The following is a 12,714-nucleotide window of genomic DNA, read 5'->3' on the forward strand; positions in this document are numbered from 1 at the left end:
GAAGACCCATTTGCGACCAAGCTTTAACTTCCTGACTGATGACTTGAGATGTTGCTTCAATATATCCACATAATTTCCCCTTCTCATGATGCCATCTATTTTGTGAAGTGCACCAGTCCCTCCTGCAGCAAAGCACCCCCACAACATGATGCTGCCACCCCCGTGCTTCACGGTTGGGATGGTGTTCTTTGGCTTGCAAGCCTCCCCCTTTTTCCTCCAAACATAATGATGGTCATTATGACCAAACAGTTCTATTTTCGTTTCATCAGACCAGAGGACATTTCTCCAAAAAGTACGATTTTTGTCCCCATGTGCAGTTGCAAACCGTAGTCAGGCATTTTTATGGCGGTTTTGGAGCAGTAGCTTCTTCCTTGCTGAGCGCCCTTTCAGGTTATGTCAATATAGGACTCATTTTTCTGTGGATAAAGATACTTTTGTACCTGTTTCCTCCAGCATCTTCACAAGGTCCTTTGTTGTTGTTCTGGGATTGATTTGCACTTTTCACACCAAAGTACGTTCATCTCTAGGAGACAGAACGCGTCTCCTTCCTGAGCGGTATGACGGCTGTGTGGTCCCATGGTGTTTATACTTGCGTTCTATTGTTTGTACAGATGAACGTGATACCTTCAGGCATTTGGAAATTGCTCCCAAGGATGAACCAGACTCGTGGAGGTCTACAATGTTTTTTCTGAGGGCTTGGCTGATTTTCCCATGATGTCAAGCAAAGAGTGACTGAGTTTGAAGGTAGGCCTAGACATACATCCACAGGTACACCTCCAATTGACTCAAATGATGTCAATTAGCCTATCAGAAGCTTCTAAAGCTATGACATCATTTTCTGGAATTTTCCAAGCTGTTTAAAGGCACAGCAACCAAAAGAACCACTCCTACCACACTCAGTGCCTGACACTCCATGGCAAAAAAAAATCGCTGCTGATATCTTGGAGTTCCAAGGACGCTCATTCCTCCTAATAGTGGACTACTACTCCAAATATCCAGAGGTGCTGAGGCTGTCGGACAAGACATCAGGTAATGTGGTAGCAAAGTGGAACGCTGTGTATGCTAGACATGATATTGCAGACCATGTACCCTTTGCAAGTGCTGAGATGGCTCAGTTTGCAAAAGCGTGGGATTTCAAAATCACAAATTCAAGTCCAGGGTTTTCCCAGTCAAACGGAATGGCTGAGAAGACTATTCCGTTAGTGAAAAACATGCTGAGATCCACAGCACAAACAGGTGTTGACCCTCACATAGCTCTCCTGAACCTAAGAAATACACCTGTCCAGTGCTCCCCTGCTCAGCTACACATATGGGACGTGTCCTACGCTCCATCCTACCTGCAACTAAAGCAGCCCTTCAGCCAGTGACTCCCAAAATGTCCAACATGGCCTGAAACACAGACAGCCACAGCAGAAGACATGTTACTATAAAATGGCATCACCGCTTCCTTCATTCCGGGAGCGAGAGTGTGCATGGAGAGGGCAATATGACGGCAGCCATCAACAGTGAGAATCAGAGATGAACTGAGATCATATGAAATCAAATCAAATTTGATTTGTCACATGCACATCTTTAGCAGATGTTATTGCGGGTGTAGTGAAATACTTGTGTTTCTAGCTCCAACAGTGCAGTAATATCTAACAATTCACAACAATACGTACAATACACACAGGCAGTGGCTCGGGTGGTTGTTGTCCTTGCTGATCTTTTTGGCCTTCCTGTGACAACGGGTGCTGTAGGTGTCCTGGAAGGCAGGTAGTTTGCCCCTGGTGACGTGTTGGGCAGACCGCACCACTCTCTGCAGAGCCCTGCAGTTGCGGGCGGTGCAGTTGCAGTTGATGTCATCACACCAGTAGGAGCTCGCTACCGCAGAAACAGAAAGCATCTCAGACCCGACAGAATAGGCAAGTACAGAGACAAGAGGAAGTCACAATCACTGACTCTGTTTCTCCTCTTCGACCTCCCGGTCTGAATTAAAGAGACAGAGCACAGACAAAACATGACAAATGACAGAGCACCAGAACCCTCTGGAGAAAGAGGAGGAGAAACTTAAGAAATAGCGCAAGAGCATTTCCAAGAATCTTTTTGAGGAATAGCAACTTTGCTTAACTTTCTTCTTAAATCTGTAGTTAAGGAAAAAATGGCAGTTAAGAATACATTTCTCCTTAAGAAGGTTTTGTGAATCTGGGCCCAGAACCCTCTGTCATAGAGACTCAAACCAGTCAGAGAACTAGACCTCTCTGTCATAGACACTCAAACCAGTCAGAGCACTAGAACTCAATTTTTCAATTCAATTCAAGGGGCTTTATTGGCATGGGAAACATGTGTTAACATTGCCAAAGCAAGTGAGGTAGATAATATACAAAAGTGAAATAAACATAAAATGAAAGGAAACATTAACACATACAGAAGTTCAAAAACAATAAAGACATGACAAATGTCATATTATAATATATGCAGTGTTGTAACAATGTACAAATGGTTAAAGCACACAAGTTAAAATAATAAACATAAATATGGGTTGGTATTTACAATGGTGTGTGTTCTTCACTGGTTGCCCTTTTCTTGTGGCAACAGGTCACAAATTCTTGCTGCTGTGATGGCACACTGTGGATTTCACCCAGTAGATATGGGAGTTTATCAAAATTTGATTTTGTTTTCGAATTCTTTGTGGATCTGTGTAATCTGAGGGAAATATGTCCTCTATATATGGTCATACATTGGGCAGGAGGTTAGGAAGTTGCAGCTCAGTTTCACCTCATTTTGTGGGCAGTGAACACATAGCCTGTCTTCTCTTGAGAGCCATGTCTGCCTACGGCGGCCTTTTCTCAATTAGCAAGGCTATGGCTCACTGAGTCTGTACATAGTCAAAGCTTTCCTTAAGTTTGGTCAGTCACAGTGGTCAGGTATTCTGCCACGTATACTCTCTGTTTAGGGCCAAATAGCATTCTAGTTTGCTCTGTGTTTTTTTGTTAATTCTTTCCAATGTGTCAGTAATTATCTTTTGTGTTTCTCATGATTTGGTTGGGTCTAGATTGTGCTGTTGTCCTGGGCTCTGTGGGGTGTGTTTTGTGTTGTGAACAGAGCCCTAGGACCAGCTTGCTTAGGGGACTCTTTCTCCAGGTTCATCTCTCTGTAGGTGATGGCTTTGTTTATGGAAGGTTGTGGGAATCGCTTCCTTTTAGGTGGTTGTAGAAATTTAACGGCTCTTTTCTGGATTTTGATAAGAGCTGGGTATCGGCCTAATTCTTTGCTCTGCGCATGCAATTATTTGTGTTCTACGTTTACACGGAGGGATATTTTTGCAGAATTCTGAATGCAGAGTCTCATTGGTTGTTTTGGTTCCCATTTTGTGAAATTTGGGTTGGTGAGCGGGACCCCAGACCGGCACAACATAAAAGGGCGAATGGGCTCTATGACTGATTCAAAGTATGTTTAGCCCAGATTCCTAATTGGTATGTTGAAATTTATGTTCGCGTTTTGATGGGCATAGAAATGCCCTCTGCCTTGTCTCTCAGATCGTTCACAGCTCTGTATGGAAGCTAACCTGGTGGCTGTGTTTGGCCGAGCGTATGTTATAGTTTTTGTCGTGCTTAGGGGCAACGGGTCTAGATGAATTTGTGGTCCTGGCGACTGCGACCTTTTTGTGAACACCATATTTTGGTCTTACTGAGATTTAACTGTCAGGGCCAGTCTGACAGAATGGGTTGTGCAGAAAGATCTAGGTGCTGCCTGTAGGCCTCCTTGGTTGGTGACAGAGCAGCACCAGATCTCATCGCAAACAGTAGACATGTTGACTCGGATTCTAGTAGGGTGAGACCGGGTGCTGCAGAACTGTTCTAGTGCCGCGCCAATCGTTGATATATAGTTTGAGAGGGTGGGGCTTTAACGCTGCATCCCGTGCTCACCCCACGACCCTGTGTGAAGAAAAGTGTGTGTTTTTTTGCCAATTTTTAAGCCGGCACACTTGTTTATTTGTACATGGATTTTATGAGTGTCGTCATGTTTTTTACCCCCAACACCACTTTCCATCATTTGTATAGCAAGACCCTCATGCAATTGAGTCGACAGGCTTTGTGAAATCAACAAAAGCATGAGAAGACTTGCCTTTGTTTTTGGTTGTTTGGTTTGTCAATTAGGCGTGTGAGGTTTGAATAACATGGGGTCTGTTGTACGGTAATTTGTGGTAAAAAGCCCAATTTGACATTGCTTCAGTAACATTGTTTTCATTGAGGAAATGTACGAGTCTGCTGTTAAGTGATAATGCAGAGTATTTTCCAAGGTTACTGTTGTACGCAGTATCCGAGCGGTAGTTATTTGGGGTCCAAATTTGTCCCACTTTGTGGATTGGGTGATCAGTCCTGTGGTTCCAAAGAGTATGAAGTGCCAGATGCTGTTAAGGACGATGTTAAAGAGTTTGACGTATAGCCAATTGGAATTTGTTGTCTGTTATATTTGATCATTTCATGTATGAGGTCCATCGAGACGACCACGGCCTTTTGTGGTTTGAGTTTTTTTAGTTGTCCTGTAACTCGATTCAAGGTAATTGAGAGAATCGCATGGTGTTGTCTGGTAGTCTCTTTAATAGGTTGATCTAGGTATTGTTTGATCATTGTATATGTTTTTGTTCTTTATTCTTTGTTATAGAGCCAAAAAAGATGGGAGAAGTGGTTTACCCGCATGACATCCTCCATTTGGATAGATTAATTCTTGCGTGTTGTTGTTTGTTTAGTGGTTTTCCAAATTTTCCAGAATTGGTTAGAGTCTATGGAGTTTCAATTACATTGAGCTGGATTTCTGACGTGCTGTTCCTTCTTTTTCCGTAGTGTATTTCTGTAATTGTTTTTTAAGTGATCGCCAATAGTGAAGGCTGTAGACTCAGGTTTTTCCGGGTCTTATGTTTTGGTTGGGACAGGGTTCCTCAATTTATTTCTTTAGATTTTTGCAGTTCTTTTATCAACCATTTTGTCATTGGTTTTCATTTTCTTCGGTTTTCTATTTTGAGATTTTTAGGATTTGGATAGGGGAAGGCTGAGAGGCAAATATACTGTTAAGATTTTCTACCTGCCTAAGTTTACACCTTCACTATTCAGTGGAACTTTTACACCAGGAAGTTGTGCTAAAAGGGATTGGAATTTGGCTGTTGCCTAATGTATTTTTGGGTAGGTTTCCAAACTGCAGTTTCCTTCCATCCTATAGCAAATTTCTTAATGTTATCTGCATTCCACTGGTATGGCTTTCGATTGGCCTCATCGAATTGAGTATTGCTCTGTTCAAGGTAGCAACGGGCTGTGAGTTTTGCTGATGGGTCTGGATAAGGGGGCTGTCAGTGGGCTGACCTGTGAAACGCTCTGAGAGACTCTGGGTTGAGGGTCAGTGGATAAAGTAGTCTAGCAGTCGCTACTGCCAGAGATGAGCTATAACGGTTGAACCTACCATAGGAGTCCCCTCAGGATAAGCCCTACAATTGACTTGTACGGATACCCAGCGTGCGCAGAGCTTGCAGGAGTTGTGACCCGTTTTTGTCTGTTATGTTGTCCATAGTTGTGGCCTAGGGGGCTAATGGGGAGGGAAAATGCTGTCACCTGCAGTTGCAGGTGATCTTGTCCCCCTGTGTGCTGAGGGTGGGTCAGGTCTTTGGGTCCAGTTTCCTGGCATTTAGCGTCGCCACAGACTAATACATGTCCTGTGGGCCTGGAAATTGATGATTTCCCCTCAGGATGGGAGCTGTCTTTATTAAAGTATGGGGATTCTAGTGGGCGGGATATTTAGGTAGCCACCAGGAGGACATTTTCTTGTTAAGATAATTTCCTTTTAATTTCTAGCCAAAATGTAAAATGTTCCTGTTTTGATTATTTAATTTGGAGTGAGTTAGGTCTTGCTCTATAACCAGAATTAGCATTCCCCTGAGTCCTTCCTGTTTTCACACCCTGTATTTGGTGGATGGGACTCCAGCTCTCTGTAACGCTAGAGGAACCAAGTGGTTTGTCGTCTCCGCTATACGCATGTTTTATTGCAAGGATGACAATGTCTGCATTAGCGATTTCTTTGGTGAGTCCGTGTTCTGCTCTTTAGGCCAAAGGCAGAATTGACCTCGGCCTTGGATAATTCAGCGATGATACTTAGTGAAGGCTTTTTTTGTTCCATATAGTGTCCAAATGTTGTTGGGCCGTGTGGTTTGGCCTACAGGCCAGTAAGTGTTGAGCAGAGCCTGCTGAGGCATCTGGTACATGCCGTCTGGCTTGGGCGAGTGTAAGAGTGGGGGTTGGGGCCTGTTTGCCGCTCCACTAACCTGGGCGTATGTGTGGACTTCCATTTTTGATGCTCTCTTTGGCGGGGGTGGGGTGCATGGTGGTGGCAGGAGTGGCATTAGGTCTGATCTGAGGGGGCCTAAATGGGGTGTGGGATGGTTGATGTGGGGGGTGTTGATTGGTTGGGGTTGGGGTGTGGATCGTGTCTGGGGGTGTGCTGTGGTCTGGATGTAAGATCTCTTGGCGTGGGTCCTCTATGTGTACGGTCCACGGGGGCCTGAGGTCTTGGAGGGTTGTCTCGCTGGTCTGGGCTGGGGTGTCTATTGATTGTTGCTCTGTGTGAAGGTGTTGGGGGCCTGCGTTGGAGCGAATGTCGCTTTCAGAGGTCCGGACAAAGGTGGGCACTGGGCTGCCTTATAGAGGTGGACCTGGTCATAGAGGATGTTCAAAGTCCAGGGTGGAGTGGTGGGGCCAGGAAAAAGAGCATTTGGTTTTGAGGCACAGTCACGGGAAAGCTTGCGTTTACCCGCTGTATTGTAGCAGGGTGGAAGTCTTTTTCGTGGCTAGCAGGGTGGAGATAACCACTTGTGCATTGGGGAAAGAGAAGAAGCTTTTTCATCCTCCCTTCAGTGCTTGTGGCGCCCCTTTCCTGCTTTGCTCCAGGTTCGTTTGTGCCTGTGTGTATTATTATGTGGCTAGGTGAGCCTAGTTGTCCTCAGACAGAAGGTCTAGGGCGCGCTGGTGGTTTTGGACACCCAGAGTTTAGACACACTGTGTTTGTATGGAAAAAGTTTTTTTTCTTCTATATATTTCCCATTTGAGGTCCATAAGGAGAACAATCTGTTGTCTGTTGTTGGTTTCTCATGGGTGTTGGGGGGGTTGTCAGGCAAGGGCTATCAGGGTGTGGCCTGACAGGGGGGGTGCTCAGGGGGGTGAGAGCTGCTGTGGGCTTTGGTTTTTTCTTTTGTCTGTTTCTGCTGTGATGTTGACTCTATGGTCAGGGTCTGGTGTGGACTGTTCTGCTGTGGTGTCGAAGACTGTTTGTCGTCCGGTGCTGAGGTGGGGCTGTTCTGCTGGCGTCTCTGTGGGGATGGCCACCTCCCTAGTGGGTTGTTCTCTGTCACATGCCATCCCCCTCAACCTCTCCCCCAGCGTCTGATCCTCTCCTCCTCCCCTCTCCCTCTCCTCCAGCAGTCTGATCCTCTCCTCTAGTGCTTTGTTCTGCTCCTGCTTCTGCTCTTTCTCCTGTTGAAGTTGTGTCTCACCACTGTCCAGAGTGCAGATATGTCTCTCTCCACCTCCAGCTCTCCTGGTCTGGTTAACGGGGTTGTTGTGCTGACTGTTGTCTGGGTCTGTGCTGACTGGAGTGTAATTCACCCTGCTGTTCCAGCTCCACCTGCCCTTACCTCCAAGCTGGTGAATTTATCCTTCATTTCAATGAGGAGAAGTGCTCTGTACTGGAGGTTGACTGTCTGCTGAGGGTTGCTCGTCTGTGGGTATATGATGAAGAGGTCTGTCTGACCGCTTGGGGTGGGGGTATCTTTATCAAGGAGACGCTTCTCCTGCTGGGCTTAATTCTTTGATTAGGTGAAAGTCCAGCTGAAAACTGTTTGGGTTGCCCTGTACCAATACTGTTCCAGACTTATATAGATTTATGTTAGCTGACTCAGAGTCCTCGTTGTCAAGTATCCTGAGTTTCCACCCCTCGTTACCCCCCTCTCTTAACAGAGGGGTAGTGTGGCTAATATAGCACTGTGCCATGCCAGGGATGGTTTGTGTGGAAGATAAGGTTGCTGATGTTCCCATTTTTGTAATAGTCAGCAAAAGTGTCTCTTGATTTTCCATAGAGGCTTCATTTTTGTGCTCTTTTCTTGCCTTATCATTCTTTACACTCAAGGGTACTGTATTTTAATTACCTCTGAACAGCAGGAGGAGCTTCTAAGGCCTCTCCATTTGGTTGGGGTAGACTATTCACTCTCCTGCCATTGTGGGCTAATGGTCTTTGACACCTCTCACTTGACACGTCAGTGCTAGTTGAAGCTGTATCAAGTCAGTTACAGGTTGAATTACAATTGAAGCTGTATCTCTTCTCAGTTCACAAAAAAATCCAAGTTTAACTAACTCAAATCTATACTTTTTTAAAGAAAATGCTGAAAAATGCAAGGAGCTCTATCTGAAATTCTATATCTGAACTCTCTGTCATAGAGACTCAAACCAGTCAGAGCACTAGAACTCTCTGTCATAAACACTCAAACCAGTCAGAGCACTAGAACTCTCTGTTATAGAGACTCAAACCAGTCAGAGCACTAGAACCCTCTATCATAGAGACTCAAACCAGTCAGAGCACTAGAACTCTCTGTCATAAAGACTCAAACCAGTCAGAGCACTAGAACCCTTTGTCATAGAGACTCAAACCAGTCAGAGCACTAGAACCCTTTGTCATAAAGACTCAAACCAGTCAGATCACCAGAACCCTCTGTCAAAGAGACTCAAACCAGTCAGAGTACTAGAACCCTTTGTCATAGAGACTCAAACCAGTCAGATCACCAGAACCTTCTGTCAAAGAGACTCAAACCAGTCAGAGCTCCAGAACCCTCTGTCAAAGAGACTCACACCAGTCAGAGCTCCAGAACCCTCTGTCAAAGAGACTCACACCAGTAGGTGCACCAGAGCAGCCAGGTATACTAAACTACCAGCGAGGCTACAGGACTATGTGCTTGAGTGAGTCAGAGGAAAAGCCTGGTACTGTAAGTGAAACTCGAGAACCAGTTACCTTTGACTCTACAGCAGTATTAAAAAGAATGTACTTGTTTTAAAAAGATATTGTTGAAAGGTAAAGAAAAAAAAACATTTTGATTGTAAGCTCTATCTAAGAGGGGGGAGGGAGGTGTAGTATATGGAGCTATAAACCTTTATCACATCTTAAAATCAACAGACACATCTCAACATCAACTGTTCAGAGGAGACTGCGTGAATCAGGCCTTCATGGTCAAATTGTTGCAAAGAAACTACTTCTAAAGGACACCAAGAAGAAGAATAGACTTGCTTGGGCCAAGAAACATGAGCAATGGACATTAGACTGGTGGAAATTTGTCCTTTGGTCTGGAGTCCAAATTGGAGATTTTTGGTTCCAACCGCCGTGTCTTTGTGAGACGCAGTGTGGGTGAACAGATGATCTCCGCATGTGTATTTCCCACCGTAAAGCATGGAGGAGGAGGTGTGATGGTGTGGGGGTGCTTTGCTGGTGATACTGTCTGTGATTTATTTAGCATTCAAGGCACACTTAACCAGCATGGCTACCACAGCATTCTGCAGTGATACGCCATCCTATCTGGTTTACGCTTAGTGGGACTATCATTTGTTTTTCAACAGGACAATGGACCCAAACACACCTCCAGGCTGGTTGTAAGGCTATTTTACCAAGAAGGGAGAGTGGAATGGAGTGCTGCATCAGATGACCTGGCTCCACCAATCCCCCAACCTCAACCAAATTGGAGATGGCTTGGGATTGAGTCGGACCGCAGAGTGAAGGAAAAGCAGCTAACAAGTGCTCAGCATTATGTGGAAACTCCTTCAAGACTGTTGGAAAAGCATTTCAGGTGAAGGCTGGTTGAGAGGAATGCCAGAGTGTGCAAAGCTATCATCAAGGAAATGGTGGCTATTTTGAAGAATCTCAAATGTAAAATATATTTGAATTTGGTTTAGTGGCGGTGGCCAGTAGTAGTGGTAGTATTAGTGGTGTTTGTAGTATTAGTGGTGGGTTGTTAGTATTTGTGATAGATACTGGTGGTGGTAGTAGTGGTTGGTGTAGTATTAGTGGTGGTGGTAGTAGTGGTGGTGGTAGTAGTGGTGTAGAGTATTAGTTGTGGTGGTAGTAGCAGTGGTGGTAGTAGACGTGGTGGTGGTGGTAGGTAGCAGTGGTGGTGGTAGTATTAGTTGGTAGTAGTAGGTAGTGGTGGTGGTAGTAGCGGTGGTGTAGTAGCAAGTGTTGGTGAGTTAGCGGTGGTGGTAAGTAGTGGTGGTAGTATTAGTGGTGGTAGTAGTGGTGGCATTAGTGGTAGTATTAGTGGTGGTAGTAGCAGTGGTGGTGGTAGTAGCGGTGGTGGTAGTAGTGGTGGTAGTATTAGTGGTGGCATTAGTGGTAGTATTAGTATTAGTGGTGGTGGTAGTAGTGGTGGTGTTAGTCTTGGTGATGGTGGTAGTATAGTGGTGGTAGTAGCAGTAGTAGAGACTGCAGTTAAGTAGTAAACACAGCTATAGTATCTACTGCCTTCTCAAAGATATTGGTACAAATGGCAACTTACAATATAACAATTATCATGTTTAAGTAATCAATGTATGTTATTGTACTGCTTGATAAATAAAAAAAGATCTGTCCTGGTTTTCCCCAGTATAAATGGATGGAAAATTAATTAACTTGTTTTCCAAATGCACAATTAATATTTTCCTACTTAATTTTTGGTCGTAAAAGTCGAATGCAGCTGTTTTTTATTTCAATATATAAATAATTTCTCTGTAACAATTAAGTATGTTAATGTGATTATTTTTTATAAAAATTGTCAAAAAAAAACAGAAATAGCTTCTTAGCAAGACCAATTTCTCAATCATGAATTTTTCTAGGACTGTCTGGGAGTGGTCTGAGTGGGGAGGGGAAAACCGAAAACTAGCTGTTATTGCAATGACTTTTGGAAGTCTCTTTCTTGATGTTTTTGACTGCACTGGGCCTTTAAACAGTCATAATTTGTATCACTTGGGGCTAAAATTGCATTATAAAACGTATCCTAATAAACACATTGTTTTTTATTCAGGCTGTTTTTTTGTGACACTCTGAGATTTGAGTCATTATACTGCTGATAGTTTTTCAGAGATAAGGCAGCTATTGCTAGAGTTTCTCAACAGGACAGGAGAATGCTTTGGTTTCTGCAACAGGATGGAAAGTACAGGTTGTTGCGATCATTATTGCTGTGCTGCAGAGGGCCAACCACAACGCCTTAGCAGAGACATGAACACAGAGAAAGAGTTGTGTGTGTGCGTGTGTGTGTGGGTGGGGGGGGGGGGGGGGGTTGAGGCATCTCTGATAAACTAGGTATATCACAATTAATCTGATAAGACTAACTATATTAGTGCTGCTTTGTTTTCAGCTAGCTGCAGCATTGCTAGGTCTTCTTTGCTGCATCTCACCATATTACCAGACAGTAATCAAGATGGGACAAGACCAGAGACTGAACCACTAGCAGAGCTTTGTGAGAAAAAAAAACAAACAACCAAGATCTTATTTTGAAATTGTTTTAAGTAGCCCACAAGTACTAGTGGCAGTACAGTAGTTTCGTTCCACGAATATTGCCTGGTAGTGTAATCTGGTCAAAAATAACAATTTATTTCACCTAATTCTACAATTTTGTCATAAACAACACGTTCAACTTAATGACACTTTTATTTGACAATTTCAAGAGGTTAATTTGAGAAAGAAATACTAGAAAAGTGACAGCGTTGACCGTAACAGGGTTCACGATATATTCTTAAATTAGCCATTACTCTCCTTGTGACAGAGGGAATGGAAGCTTGTTATGTTCAACAGGGACGGGCAATTGAATTCAAGCTTTAACATTTTTTTTATGTGCTAAAACATTTCTAGCCTACTTACAGTATTTATGAGTAACACGATTGACGTATTATGCTCAGTTTTCCACAAAACATCAGAAAATGGCCAAATAGTCAAATGATAGTGTAAAAGCAGGGGAGTTGGTTCTACTCTAATAGATGTTCAATGTTTCTTTAGATAAAAAAACATTTGATTTAGTTTCCTTTATCTTCTGAAACCTGCACGTAATGTGTGACCTAAAAGCATGAACTAAAACCTATAAAAAGGCAGAGGCTGGATCCGAAGGTAACCACCCCGTTCCACACCAGTCCCTACACCCCTGAAGCCTCTTCCCCAGAACTGAAGATTCAAATCACGTTCTCCGCATGTGTTTCTTTATCTCTAATTTACCCACACATTTTTGTGGTCACCCTCCCTTCAAAATCAAAACAAGTAATTTTTTGTCACAAGCTTCGTAAAAAACAGGTGTAGACTAACAGTGAAATTCTTACTTACGGGCCCTTCCGAACAATGCAGAGAGAAAGAAAATAGAAAAATAAACACATACTAATAAAAGTAATAATAAATACACAGAGTAACAATAACTTGGCTATTTACACGGGGTACCAGTACCGGTCATTGTGCTGGGGTACGAGGTAATTAAGGTAGATATGTACAACTAGGAATAAAGTGACAGATAATAAGCAGTAGCAGCAGCGTATGTGATGAGTCAAGAAAGGTAGTACAGAAAAGGTCAATAGTTTAGGTAGCTATTGGTTAACTATTTAACTAACTACAGTATTTAGCAGTATTATGGCTTGGGGGTAGAAGCTTTTCAGGGTCCTGTTGGTTCCAGACTTGGTGTAAAGAGTACCGCTTGCC

At 43.6% G+C, this 12,714-nt stretch overlaps 1 long non-coding RNA gene across 1 annotated transcript in view; it reads right to left on the minus strand.

The window, feature by feature from the left end:
• Positions 1–1,903, minus strand: part of LOC111968369 (uncharacterized) — an 8,775-nt gene extending 6,872 nt beyond the window's left edge. The window contains exon 1 of the long non-coding RNA XR_002877881.2: positions 1,662–1,903. This is a non-coding gene — a long non-coding RNA (uncharacterized lncRNA). The remainder of the gene's footprint in view (positions 1–1,661) is intronic.
• Between the last annotated feature and the right edge of the window lie 10,811 nt (positions 1,904–12,714).

Source organism: Salvelinus sp. IW2-2015, linkage group LG9 (assembly GCF_002910315.2).
Source record: "Salvelinus sp. IW2-2015 linkage group LG9, ASM291031v2, whole genome shotgun sequence".
In the NCBI taxonomy this organism is placed as follows: domain Eukaryota; kingdom Metazoa; phylum Chordata; class Actinopteri; order Salmoniformes; family Salmonidae; genus Salvelinus; species Salvelinus sp. IW2-2015.